General features: G+C 35.9%; 1 long non-coding RNA gene across 1 annotated transcript; it reads left to right on the forward strand.

Annotated features, from left to right (window-relative positions):
* Positions 1 to 1,081: 1,081 nt before the first annotated feature.
* Positions 1,082 to 14,414, forward strand: LOC116572061. The gene is made up of 3 exons (XR_004278113.1): positions 1,082 to 1,093; positions 12,330 to 12,336; positions 14,346 to 14,414. It is a non-coding gene; the product is annotated as an uncharacterized LOC116572061 (long non-coding RNA).
* Positions 14,415 to 14,773: the final 359 nt, after the last annotated feature.

Below are 14,773 nucleotides of genomic sequence, written 5' to 3' on the forward strand. Positions count from 1 at the left end.
TAAACTGAATAGGAAAAAAAAATGGACAAAAGAATTGAACAGAATCTTTATAAAAGAGGACATAAGTGATCAATAAGTATATTAAAGTTGCTTAACTTTATTAGTCTGCAGGGAATACAAATTAAAACCACAGTATGTCACCAGTTCACCCCCACCATAATAGTTAAAATTAAGCAAACCAAAAAAGATATTCTCCAGTATTAGCAAGAATGCAGAACAATCAGAACTCTCATACACTGTATGTGGGAATGAAAACTGATGCAATGACTTTAGAAAATGGTGTGGTGATATCCACTAAACATATGTGAAACTTTGATTTAACAATTTCACTTCTAGAAAATATCCAAAAGACATATATACATTCATTCTCCAAAAAAGATAAACATAATAATATCCATAGCTTGAAATAGCTCTAAACACTCATCGGCACTAGAAGGCACAAAGAAACTGTGGAACATTCATACAGTGGAATACTATACAGTAATGAAAATGCAGTGTTTGATTCCATTTTTACCTAAGTCAAAAATGGAAAAATTAACCATTGGTTTGCACTTTGCTAAGTCAGTTCACTTGTTAGATTCTGATCACATGGGTGGGTATGTTCACCTTATAAAATTCATTTATAGATATGTATGCTCTTTCCTATTATGTATGTTATACATTATTTAAAAAGCTCAAAACTCAATCACAGCATGCACGTAGGCTAGTCTTACACGAAGAGTACATGAATAAGTATAATGATTATACTCTAATACTTGTAAGACACTCATAGAACTTTATCTACTTATATGATTTAATTACACAAATGATGAGTTGAAATTGTTACTCCCAAGGTTTCCAGTGAGACTGTTAAGTACTACAGAGTTTAAGAACCTTGTCAAAGAGCTATAACTCAAAATACATAATCTTCCTACTATGTGATTCTCCCTCCTAAAATGTACGAAATTCTGGAGCTGATCCAGGGGGCAATAAGGTATAAAAGCATTAATTCAGTGTTGTCACAGAGTGGTACACTAGAAGATCAAGACCTGTGAAAGGAAGGGGAGGAAGCAGCACTGGACAGAGGGAAAAGATGAACTTTGCTGCAAGCCCAGTAAAGCCTCAGCAACTGGGGCGCCTGGGTGGCTCAGTGGGTTGAGCCTCTGCCTTCAGCTCAGGTCATGATCTCAGGATCCTGGGATTGAGCTCCACCTCAGGCTCTCTGCTCAGTGGGGAGCCTGCTTCCCCCTCTCTCTCTTTGCCTGCCTCTCTGCCTACTTGTGATCTCTGTCAAATAAGTAAATAAAATCTTAAAAAAAAAAAAAGCCTCAGCGAACCTGGCAGGGAGGCCATCATTGTGTCCCTCACCCATCTGTCCCTTGCTTCCCCATCACTATCCGTCACTGATACACGTAAATACCTCTTGGGTCCCAGATGCAGGCTGCCCTGGGCAAGATGTGCTTTTGAGGGCTTGCTGTGCAAGAAGCTACTCTCTATAGCTGAAGCCCCTTCCAAAAGGGCAGACAGCTGGAGTCCACCTGCTGACTACTCTCTCCCCATTGGGCAAGTCCTTCCATGAAGGAGGAACTAGGCAGTTCAACTCCAGGTCTGCCACAAGGCTTTGACTGACCTGTTCTCTTTCAACCCTTACAACCATGCATGTGCTCAGTTCAAGGTCTTAGCCAGAATCCCTCTTCCCTCAGTGACCCATCTGGGTCTTACCTTCTTCAAGTATTCCCTTCTTCATGTATTCCCTTCTAGTATTCAACTCTCACCTTCTCAATGAGGCCCAACCTCAACACTATATGTGAAATTACAACCAACTCCCAACCCTTGCTCCACATCCTCTTTACCTTTTGCTGTTTGCTTCATTCCTTTGCATGTATGTGCATATATGCATATAGACCGTCTCTTAGCATATTCCATCATTTACTTGTGTTTTACACTATGCTGCTTATTATTGGTACCACCTTCTCTTAAGACCCAAGCTCCACAATGACTGGAATCTTTTTGTTTACTGATGTGTTCCTAGAGTAGTAATCAACACGTAGTAGGTCTTAATAAATGTTTGTCAAATTAAATTGAGTAAAAGTGTATCTTTACTCCTGAATATATACCTACTAGTAATATATGATTAATATCAACATCAAAAGAAAAGGAATTTATGGCTTCCAGTAGGAATGAGGAAGAGGATGATTGCCTGGTACGAAGAAGAGGTGGAGTGTTAAATAATTGTATCACTAATTAGTGTTTCCTTCTCTGTTTTCCCTAAGAGAATTTTCACAGTGTGTGTCACTGACTAGGAAAGTAGGAAGGACATAAAGAACTGTCATAGCAGTAGGCATAATGTACAAGCTTCTAAAAATCTATTCCTGGACATTTTTTTTTCATTTTAAGATAGAGCAATTACTATCTCCAGTTAGAGTTAAGTAAGAGATAATAAAAACACAGAAAAATCAGCATTGTTGGAAAACGGTAAAAATACAATTATCTATTCTAAGGAAAATATAATAGAGTAAGTTTACTATATATCAGTTATAGTGTTAAGTCCTTTTCCTCAATTGCCTCATTTAATATTTACATTTCTATGAACTAGGCACTCATTATCCCATTGCTATTTAATTTATATTATCCTAACATTATAATATAAAATTATTACTTTCACAGGTTAAAAAATCAAAGAGAGGAAAGAGTAACCAAGGTCACAGAATTCATCCCTGATAAGCCAGAATTTGAACCCAGGCACTCTGATTGCAGAGCCCATAACCACCCTTTTTTGTCTCCCAGCCTTTTCCATGGTCCACACTATTTACAACTGGACTTCACAGGAATGCAAATCAACTTCTCTTATGATAAACCACTAACATATTGGAGTATATCTGTTTAGCATGCAGTGTTGCTCTGACTAAGACAGGAGCATTTTGATTATGTATTTTTTTAATATTTTATTTATTTATTTGGCAGAGAGATAGAGATCACAAGTAGGCAGAGAGGCAGGCAGAGAGAGAGAGAAGAGGAAGCAGGCTCCCTGCTGAGCAGAGAGCCCGATGTGGGGCTCAATCCCAGGACCCTGAGATCATGACCTGAGCGGAAGGCAGAGGCTTTAACCCACTGAGCCACCCAGGCACCCTGATTATGTATTTTTATATTGCAATTTGCCCACACAGGAGTGAACCCTGCCTGATGCTCCCTTTATTAGCTCCCTGTACTTCTCCCCATGCCCACTCCACCCCTCGGAGATGGCAGGAATCCAGAGAGAACAGTCATGGTGGAAAATTATGAAGGGGAAGATTTGACCTAGGCCAAACTTCACGGAACCTGAGAAACTACTGCCCTTGCTCAGTCCCAGGTTTCTGGTTCCTGGGATTTTCTTCCAAGCAACAATACAGACAACACCAACTAGTTAACCTGTATTGGTTTTTATTTCCCATGACTGGGCCAGGCCTGCAGTTTGCAGAAGCTCTCTCCAACCCGTAAGATCAAGATTAAAATCATATATATGCAAATTAAATGCTTCATCTGACCTTGGCCTTAACTCTTGGTGGTACAAACTCATTGCAATCTCCTCTCAGACTCTCCCGGAAGGTGCAACTAACTAGAACCATTGATGTCCAACTTCTTAATTACTGTGGGTTTCATTTGCATATATATTTTCTCTTTACATACCATTATAGTTAGGAGTTATGTTGCTCTGAATGAAGAATTCCCCAGTGCAGGATTGTCCCAAATATAACTCAGCATAGTGAGATCCTACTATGACGTAAACTTTCAGCTTTTTCTCACTTCTCTTCCTCTCTTCCTGTAAGATCTAACTCTTTCCTTCAAGGTCTAGCTGATAAATCCTCTTATTTAATATTAACAATCAATATCTTTCTTTTGCTCTATTCCTCTGATCAAGATGCCCCACGCTCACTTTCACATGCATCCAATTAGCCTTCACTTAGTCTCAGGGTCACAACTACTGTAGCACAGCCTGGGAAATGTCACCTTTGGCTGGACATCCAGGTGCCCAGCCATTGCTCAGGGTGCTCTTCTAAAAGCAGAATAAGGTGTGCACATTGTTCTCTGACATGAAGTGGAAAGGGGAGAATCCGTTTTGGAGTCAACCCTCTGTCTCTGTCACCCTTGCATTTACCTTTTGGAAAATGTTTGTTCATATAAAAAAAATGAGCCTTCCTTCCTCCCCTCACCTTCTCCACCACCATTTACTGAGAACTCTCTTACGGAGCTTAAGTTTTGCTTAGATTTATTTTTCCTAATGCTGTTGAGCTGCCATGATTTGAAACATTGTTGTGGTGGTGGTGGGGAGGGATGGTTGGAATAAACTTAACTAGAGAAGCTGAAGAGTTTGGAGGGTAGGGAGAGAAAAAGAAAAGAGAATGAGGCAACTATCCGAGGTAGAGTAAAGCTGGAGAAACAGAAATGTTTAAAGGGTTGTTGTTTTGTTTCATCTGTTTTTGAAATTGTACCATGCAAGCTGCTGTATGATTGTTTTCTTCATCTTCCCCTGAAAACAAAATTAAAATATCAATAGCCCTTTTTGGATTTTTTTTTAACACCAGAAAAGGTTGTTTTATTTATTTTTTATTTAAATTCAATTAATTAACATATAGTGTATTATTAGTTTCAGAGGTAGAGTTCAGTGATTCATCAGTCCTATGAAATACCCAATGAGTCCTTTTGGATTTTTAAACAGTCCTTTGTATTTAGGGAGAATTTTACAAATGCGAAATTGACTTTAGGGAAAGTGTGGAACAAAAAGAGTTAAGTCACACTAGTTATGAAGGAATAATACGTAAACATATGTAAGTTAAAAAAGTCTCTTATACCAGTTTTGAGGGTTTTTACGCCATTTTTTTAAAGATTTTATTTATTTATTTGACAAAGATCACAAGCAGGCAGAGAGAGAGGAGAAAGCGGTACCCCCGCGGAGCAAAAGCCCGATACGGGGCTCGATTCCAGGACCCTGGGATCATGACCTGAGCTGAAGGCAGAGGCTTTAACCCACTGAGCCACCCAGGTGCCCCTATGCCATTTTCTTAAACCATAATTAGCCAAAGGACAGGTACTGTTCTGTTTTATGTACATGATTATAATATGCTTATTATTCCAGCGACGTTATAAGGCTGGTTTTATTTTGTCCTATTTTATGGATGAGAAAACTAAAGCTTCAAGATGAAGTAATTAACCCAATATTTCACAGGCACAAAGTAGCAGAGCAAGAATTTTAACCTAGGAGCTGTATAATTTAGCCTGTAACTTTCTCTTCCTACATCTTCCACGTATACAAGTCAACAACCTCATTAACTGACATCATTTTGATGGGCTTTGTTCCCATTCACACCACACTAATGAAAAGCTAATATATATGTCCATATATCGCTGATACATTTCAGCAAAAATTAATAAGTGACTTCTGTGTGTGTGCCAGGGAATATGCTGAGGCCAGGGCAAAGATAAAGAAGACATTGTCTATGACCCTGAGAATCTCACAATTTAGCAGAATAAACTGAATCATATTTTGTTATTTTGCCATTTGCTATAGCATGTTGTTTTTCAAAAAGTCCACTTGGAAATGTAAATAATGGAAATAATAACTAGTCACAGAACACAAAGTGAAATGTATATAAAAAATCATTGGGGGGGCGCCTGGGTGGCTCAGTGGGTTAAAGCCTCTGCCTTCGGCTCAGGTCATGATCTCAGGGTCCTGGGATTGAGCCCCACATCGGGCTCTCTGCTCAGCAGGGAGCCTGCTTCCTCTTCTCTCACTATGCCTGCCTCTCTGCCTACTTGTGATCTCTGTCTGTCAAATAAATAAATAAAAATCTTAAAAAAAAAACATTGACCTGACCATTGTTATAATTCTTAGATAGGTATACAACATACTATGTAGGGTACAAAATTGTGACTAACAAAGCTAATTTTGTTCTATTACCTCTAAAAGATAACGGCCTTAACAAGTACACATAGTTCTGAGTAAATACATATTGCCTTCATCAATAATCTTCCAGAAACTATTCCATCAGCAGCCAATTCATCTATAAACTAAACCATGTAAACGATACATTAGATGAAATGCTAAGTAGCCCCGACTAGTATGAGCTCACATGTCACATAGACAAAAATTCAAAATGTCCCAAAGTCCCAGCGAAAGGATAAGTGAGAAGTACTTAGCTGGCTCTATTAGACTGTCTTTTTTGATTAGCTATGTCAAAGTACTTCAGCCAGGTTTAATCAGATGCTTCTCTTTGACTCTACTTCTCTTAGCTTGCAGCGCTCCACCTGGACATAATATTCCCTCCTGAATCATAGTCAATTTTGTAATGTTTTCCAAATCTATCACTACTGATATCAGTGGTAGCTATTATCCTTACTAAAAAAGAAAACATTGTCTGTAGCACAAGCAATAATGCCCACAGTTAGAGTCTCCTTGCAGTTTGGCAATGTTTGTTCTTCGTTCTCAGTTCTGATTCATCTTAAGATTTCATTTGGCATTGTTTGTTGAAAGTGAACATGTAAATAATACAACTTCTGTTTACAAAGGTTTCTTCCCCTGTTTAATTCAACATTTCCTACTTTGAAATGTCAGAGTTTTTTTTCACCAAGCTATTCTAATATTTTTCCAAATGATATGCAGTGGAATTCCTTTTTTTTCCCCCTTCAAATACAATTCTTCAAAAGCACCCCACATACCATATATGAAAAGATGAACTGTTGCTCAAGAACTTGAACCATTTATTATGTGTTGGAATATTCAATTATTGTAACCTTAGGATTATACACAGCAGTTTGATAATCACTTCTTTAGATATTTCTTGTGTAATTCATGAAAAGTTATCATACTATATTTGTATCGTGACTTCCCCTGTACATGCCAATATTCTTCAATTTATGGATCTTTTATAGCTTTGTAAACTTGGGGTAGGTGGATTCAAATGGAACTAGATTTACACTCTGACTTCACTGCATGCTCATTGTGTGACCTTGAACAGTTATGCAAACTCTGTGTTAGAGTCTTTTTACCACTATTGTGGAACGAACAATCCTTGTGTTATACAGCAATTTTGAGGAGTAATGAGGTCAACATCAATAGATTCTGACACCCACCAAAGCTATCTGGAAAGACTTTGTCTCCTCTACACCATTGTGTATACAAAATACACACTAAAGGATAGTTCAGACCACAAAATGTGAAAAAAAAAAAATGTAGCTGCACTAGTGTCTTCACTAATCTATTGGTTCTCAGAAATTGGTTGAAAGTCACTGGTTTTCTCTGAAGCACATTTCCATTGAAAGTTATAATTTTTGCCACAAGTTAACTGCCTCTTCAACTTCCACAAAAACTTTATCCCGCTTGACAAGAAATGTTTGAACTTTGTTGGTGGGAGTTGATACAGCCACTATGGGAAGAAGTATGAAGGTTTCTCAAAATATTAAAAATAGAACCACCATATGATTTAGCAATCCCACTTCTGAGTATATATCCAGAGGAAATGAAAGCAGGATATCAAGGAGATAACTGGACTCTCATGTTTACGCAGCATTTTCCATAATAACCAAGATATGGAAACAGCATAAGTTCCCATCAATAGGTGAATAAATAAAGATGAGGATAAAAAATGGATATAATGGAATATTAATTAGTTATGACAAAAAAGGAAATCTTGCTACGTGCAACAATATGGGTGAAACTTGAGAGCATTTTGCTGAGTGAAATAAGTCAAAGACAGACAAATATTGTATAATATGTGGAATCTAAAAATTTCAACTCATAGAAAGAGAAGAATGGTGGTTACCAGGAGGCAAGGCAGGAGGTGGGTAGGTGGAGTACGTGGAGAAATCTCTTGGTCAAAGAGTATAAATTTAGAGTTAGAAGATGAGTAAGTTCTGGGGATCTGATGTATAGTACTATGATTATAGTAAACAATACTATATTATACACTTGAAAGTTGCCAACAGAGTAGATCGTAAATGCTCTCATATTGGTAATTATGTGACATGATGGAGGTGTTGGCTCATGCTTCACAGGTAATCACATTGCATTACCTAAGTGTACCAATCAACATGTTGTATACCTTAACCTTACACAATGTTACATGTCCGTTATATCTAAATGAAACTGAGGAAAAAAGACCTAATGGGAAAGTTTAAAAAGAAATGTTTGCATTGTTTAAACCATTTAATGAAAGAGTTTCAAAGTAACTTTCAATTCATACAAAGGGATTAATATATTTTTATGTAACATAAATATTCTTCTCTCTAGCCTTTAAATAGAATACTTTAAACTTTTAAACTTTATCATAGCACATATCTTATTGTAGCCCTATTTTTCTCTATGCTTTTTATCATATATCTACTGTGGCTTTCCTGTAATCATGGCATTTGGTGAGTATCCTACAGTAGTTTGGATATGTCTGTGATACACATGTTTATGTCACATTTGCCATTTTTGAAGTCAAGCAAGAAGAGTGATTGTTGGATTGGACTGTAAAAAAATGTTGAGTTTTGTAAAAAAAAAAAAAAAAAAGAAAGAAAGAACAACAAAAAGAACACAAAAAAACCTCCAAAGTGTTTTCTTTCTTTCTTTCTTTCTTTCTTTCTTTCTTTCTTTCTTTCTTTCTTTCTTTCTTTTCTTTATCTGTTTTATTCAGTGCTTATGTAAACCATTCAGTTATGGATTTTTTTAATTTAATTTTTTTGTGTGTGTTCCAAAATTCATTGTTTATGCAGCTCACCCAGTGTTCCAAGCAAGGTGTTTTTCAAAGTAGTTGCACCATTTTGCATTCTGATAAGCAATAAAGAAGAGTAACTGTTGCTCCACATCCTTGTCAGCACTTGATGTTTCAGTGTTTTCAGTTTCCATCATTCTTATGTGTGTGGGAGTATCTCATTATTTCAATTTTCAATTCTCTAAGGACAATATGATGCTGAATATCTTTTCATATTATTTCTCTATTATTATTTCATCTATTTCATATTATTTTCATATCTTTATCTTTTATGAAGTATTTGTTTAGGTCTTTGGAATATTTTTTAGTTTTTTTTATTGTTTAGTTGTTTCCTTACTGTTGAATTTTGAGACTTTTTAAAGAGTTTTTCTGTGTATTGGGTAACAGTTCTTTATCAGATCTGTTTTTTGCAAACATTTTCACCTCACCTGTGGGTATTCTTCTAATTCTCCTAACATTGTCTTTCACAGAAGTTTTAAATTCTAATAATGTCTCACTTATCAATTATTTCTTTCACGCACCCTGTCTTTAGTGTTATGTCTAAAAAGGTCATCACTAAACCTGAGGTTGTCTAGATTTTCTCCTATGCTTTCCTCCAGGAATTTTGGATTTGTCTCTCACATTTAGATTTATGATCCAACTTGAGTTAACTCTTGTCAAACATATCAGGACTTTAACTAGATTTAGTGGTAGTTGTTGTAGTGGTTGTGGTAGTAGTAGTAGTAGTAGTAGCAGTAGTGGTAGTATTTTGCATATGGATTTCCAATTAATCCAACACCATTTGTTGAAAAGACAATTGTTCCACCACTGTATTGCTTAACCCTTTATCAAAAATCAATTGGCTATTCTTATGTAGGTGTATTTCTGGGCTCTCTATTGTGTTCTATTCATCTGTTCTTTTGCCAATACCACAATGTCTTGATTATAATGTCTTTAGTAAGTCTTAAAGTTAGGTAATGTCATTCCTCTGACTTTGTTCTTCTTGCCAAATACTGACTTTATTATTCTGGGTCTTTTGCTTCTCCATATAAACTTTAGAATCATTTTTGTCAACATGCATACTGAGATTTGTTTTAAAGGTTTTATTTATTTATTTGACAGAAAGAGAGAGGGGAAGAGAGAGCAAGAAAGACCAGGGGAGTAGCAGGCAGAGGGAGAATCAGATGTGGAGCTTGATCCCAGTACCCTGGGATCATGACCTGAGCCGAAGGCAGATGCTTAACAACTGAGCCACCCCTAAATCCACAAATCAAGTTGGGGGAACTAATATCTTGACAAATTTTGAGTTTACCTATCCATGTAATGAATTATCTCTCCATTTATTTGGTTCTTTGATTTCTTTCATCATAATTGCGTGGTTTTCCTCAAGTAGACTTTATACATAGTTAGATTTAGTTTTGTTTCTATAGACTAAAATAATCTCAACTTTTTAAATTTGTAAACAATCAGATGGGGATAGGCAGGAAGTCTAGATCAAGGCTCTAGAATCCCCCAAAGAATATATGTATACCCTAACCATAATGAATGTGTAATAGATGGGGCACAGAATATAATACCAAAATGATAAGTTTAAATTCTAACAATATTTTGTATTAACCATATGACCTTACCTAAACTAATCAACAAATCAGAGTCTCAATAATATGGAAATAGCATTGCACTTCTATTTGATGTGTAATACTTTATATTTTTTAAAGAAACACATTTTATAAAAACAGAATTGAAACATGTAATTTTGAATGAATGAATGAAGCCTAAGTTAAATGATCATGTAATTGAGTTGAGGAAGAAAGGAGTAGAGAATAGAGAAAATAACAGAAAAACACAGCAAAGGATTTAAATAAAAAATCCATATATCAATTCAAAGATTCTGGGCAGTAAGTGATCAAAACCTAGACCACAATCTATTGAATAGTTTTAGAGCTACTGCAAGAAAAATTGATTTTGAGCTAGAGAGTAAGATACAGTGCTGTAAACACTTCAATTGAAACCTAAGCTATTGAGCAAATTGGTTGTATTTGGGAATGTTAGAATCCAGACTCCGTTAGTGGAGTGCATTTTTCTATTTTATTTACTATTATATATTCAGCATATAGAATTACCTGCACTCAAAGAATGTTATTGAATGAACACATAAATTAATGAATAAGATATGATATGAACAAGATAACATGAACAAGTTACTTTTAGAAGCTGGAAATACTCATACTCTATTTTGGGTAAAATAAATCCAACATTTAGCACATCATAAATAGGATGATACTTTATCAGACTGAGAATCTTGATGGTCTTTATTATCAATATACTGATTGACTAATGGCTCATAATATATCTATCTATGTATCTATGTGTTATAACTTAGAAGTATAATAGTTTGAATTTGTCAAGTAAAAGTAAAAAGCAACTAGTAAAGAATAATCCTATTCTTTTTCCCTTGTGCTTCTTTCAGGCCCTAATGCATTACCTGCCTTTGGCTTTTGTTTCCTTCCATTATGAATAAATCGGTTTCCTTGGCTGCAAGCTCACATCTGATTACTTCCTACCTTTGAATAGCAAAGATAGTATTGACTCCAACCCAGGAAAATGACTTTCCTTGCGTTTTTTTTTTTTTCCTTTAATTTTCTTTATTAAGTTAAAAAAGAGGCCACAATTTTAGAAAAAAAAAGCAGCAAGATATAAAATACAAAAGATATTGCAAATCTTTCACAGAACAGCAAGCTGAATAGTGGTATTTCTTAGAAATAATGTGACAGAAAATCAGTGTTTTGTTAAAGACAGCAGATTAAAATGGGTTATTATCAGCATTTTAAAAGTTCTCCCTGAACAATAAATCTAACATTTTTAATAAAAATAACATTTTAAAATTATAAACACTCATTGATTGCTATATAACAATTTGTTAGGTTTGTGTTATATGTCTATTTTCATAACCAATGCTTATTTCTTTAAGAGAGACAATATAATAGGTTTTAAGTATTCCTAGGGTCTAGACGGAAAAAGAAGATACACTATACTGAATACTATATGATCTTGTGTTATAGTACCATAAAGGAATGGTTTTCGTTAAGGATTTCCCGTAAGAAATCATCAAGTAATTTTAATACCTATATGTATTACTAAATTGTTTCTCCATTCTGCCTTCCCTCACAGGTGCTTCCCACCACATGTGGATCGCTATGCTATATTATAACCACTAATCTATTAAATAAACTGACTTTATGAACAAAAACTCACACTGAGAACAAAAACTCAGAACTAAAAACTTTGCACATGCAAAGACTGGGCCAGGTGTTTGCACTGTGTGGTGGGGCTAGGTAACAGCTTATCTACCCCATGGGTAGATCGGTTTCCAATGACCATGTACCATTGCTCTATCACAGAAGGTACTGCCAACTGCCATTTCAGTAATTTCTGGAAAATTTCTCCTTGAAAATTAAGTTTGGTTTTAAGAAAGAGATATTTCCAAGGAAGTTAATTTAGATCAGATAATTCTAAAACATTCATTATCTCTTGTAAGCTTCAAGTTACCGGCTCTTATCCTTCCTCCCTTCCTTATGTCTTTCCTTCCTATCTTCCTTCCTTCCTTCCTCCCTCCCTCCCAGATTTATTTATTTATTTGAGAGAGAGAGTGCTGTGGGGGAGGGGCAGAGGGATAGAGTGGGAGGGAATCTCAAGCAGACTCCCCGCTGAAGCATAGAGATTTACACAGGGCTTGATCTCAGGCAACACTGAGATCATAACTTCAGCCAAAACCCAGAGTAAGATGCTCAACCAAATGAGCCTCCCAGGCACCCCATCACTGGCTCTTTGTCAACACATCCAGTCCCATAGTGAGTCATATTTTCAGTCACATTATGGAGAAGTCATTGTCTCTGCTAGAATCTATTGCTAATTACTCTAGTTTAGAGTCATTCATTTATATTTGAACATGATTAATGTCAATATTCAAGACTAAGACAAAAGTGGTACAGAGAAAATGAAAAATAATTGTGTCTCCCAGAAGTACCACAATAGTATTAGAATACTGGCAGGGGAAGATATATCTACCAAGTGTTAGAATCTCAATCTGGTATATGGTCTACCTATGACCTATGCCTTGAACTCTCACTGTCCAAAATTTGAGGATATTGTGGATATTTCCAGAACTTTCTCCAATTACTTAGCATAGGTCTTCTCTTTACTCAGAATATGTTGGCTACAATTATAGTTACTCTATTTCCAACTGTATTTTGCTAAATTTTCAGATTATGAAATGTGTATCATACTTTATCTATCAACTTCTTCATACATACACATACACACATAGCTTTATTGTTTATTCTTTTATTTTTTCTTAAAATTTTCATTGGCCTTTTTGTTTTTATTTGATTTTAGTTAAACTGCTCCTAATTTGTACATGACTAAAGCACAGTTCACAGTAGCTTAAACAAATAAAAGGCATTCGTTGGATTTACAGATGCAAGCACAGAATTATGGCCAGATTATGGGATTTAACTATTTTATCATTGATCAACTCTATCGTACAGCTCTTCTTCAATTGTGTTGTCTTAATTTAGGGACAGACTTTCTCCAGTGTGCCAGGTCCCAAGATTTTAAGCTTATATATCCCTTGCAATTAAGGCAAGAGTATCTCCTTCTGATGGTTGCTCACTTTGCCCAGAGGTCATTAATTAATTGTAGAATTTGTTTGCCATCTTGAGTGGCTAAAGCTTTTCTAAATCATCTAGTCCTTGTTCCTCTTTGCTTAACAATTTTTCCTTCAAATTATCTTTCTTTTTTCACATTTTACTGTAAACAACAAGAACAGTAACTACCTTCAACACCTTGCTTGGATATCTGTTTACTTAAATAACCAAGTTCATGACTTATGCTTTCTTTCCACATAACCACAGGTAAAACTTTACTAAGCTCTCTGTAACCATATAACATGGATTGCGCCTTATGTTCCTTATTTCCTTTAAGTCATCACTGGAAGTGTCCTCAAAGTCTAAGTTTCCACTAAGTGTTAGAGGTAACTTGGGCTTTCTTTAGCATAGTCCTCAAAATCCTTCCAGTCTTCCCATTGGTTGGGTCCAAAACCATTTCCACGTTTTTAAACATTGATACATCAATAACCACTGTTCTGAGTTCAATGATATCTTCTTTACCCCACCAAAAAATGAAATCTTAACCACCAATCTCTGAACATGACCTTATTTAGAAAGAAGATGTTTACATATGATCAAGTGAAGATGAGGTCATTTGGAAGGACCATAATCTAATATTATTGTGCCCCTATTTTTTTCCTGCTTTTATTTATTTATTTATTTATTGAGAAGGAGAAAGAGAAGGAGGAGCACAGGAAAGTGAGAAAGAGAATCCCAAGCAGACTCCACACTGAATGCAAAGCCCGACATGGGGCTCTATCTCACAATTTTGAGATTGTGACCTGAACCAAAATCAAGAATTGGACACTTAACCAACATAATCACCCAAGTACCTCATGACTGTCCCTTTAAAAAAAAAAGAAAATTTGGACATAGAGACAGACATACACACAAGGAGAACACTATGTGAAGATGAGCCAAGGAATGCCAAGGATGGCCAGAAAACCAACAGAAGTGAGGAAAGAGGCTAGGAACAAATTGCCATTCATAGGTCTCAGGTGAAACCACCCTGCCAACACCTTTATCTTGGACTTCTTACTTCCAGAACTATGAGATGACAGATTTTTATTTCAGCCACTCAGTTTGCTGTACCTCATTTCTTCAGGCCCAGCAAACTAATATATTCATTTTCAGATATCAAAAACTGGATTTGTTTTCTATTACTGTGTAACATTACAATCCCAAATTCATCATCTTCAAATAATACACATTTTGCACCTCACACTTTCTATGAACTGGGTGTCCAGGGATAGCTGAGCTGGATTCTCTGCAAATCTGTCATTAAGGTTCAGTAAAGGCTGAGTTTGCATGATAAGCTCCACTGGGAAAGGACTGATTCCAAGCTCATATGACTATGGGCATAATTCAATTATTTTAAGTCTGTAAGACTAGGGGTCTCAGTTTCTTGATGACTGTCAG

Source organism: Mustela erminea, chromosome 13, assembly GCF_009829155.1.
Source record: "Mustela erminea isolate mMusErm1 chromosome 13, mMusErm1.Pri, whole genome shotgun sequence".
NCBI classification, from domain to species: Eukaryota; Metazoa; Chordata; class Mammalia; order Carnivora; family Mustelidae; genus Mustela; species Mustela erminea.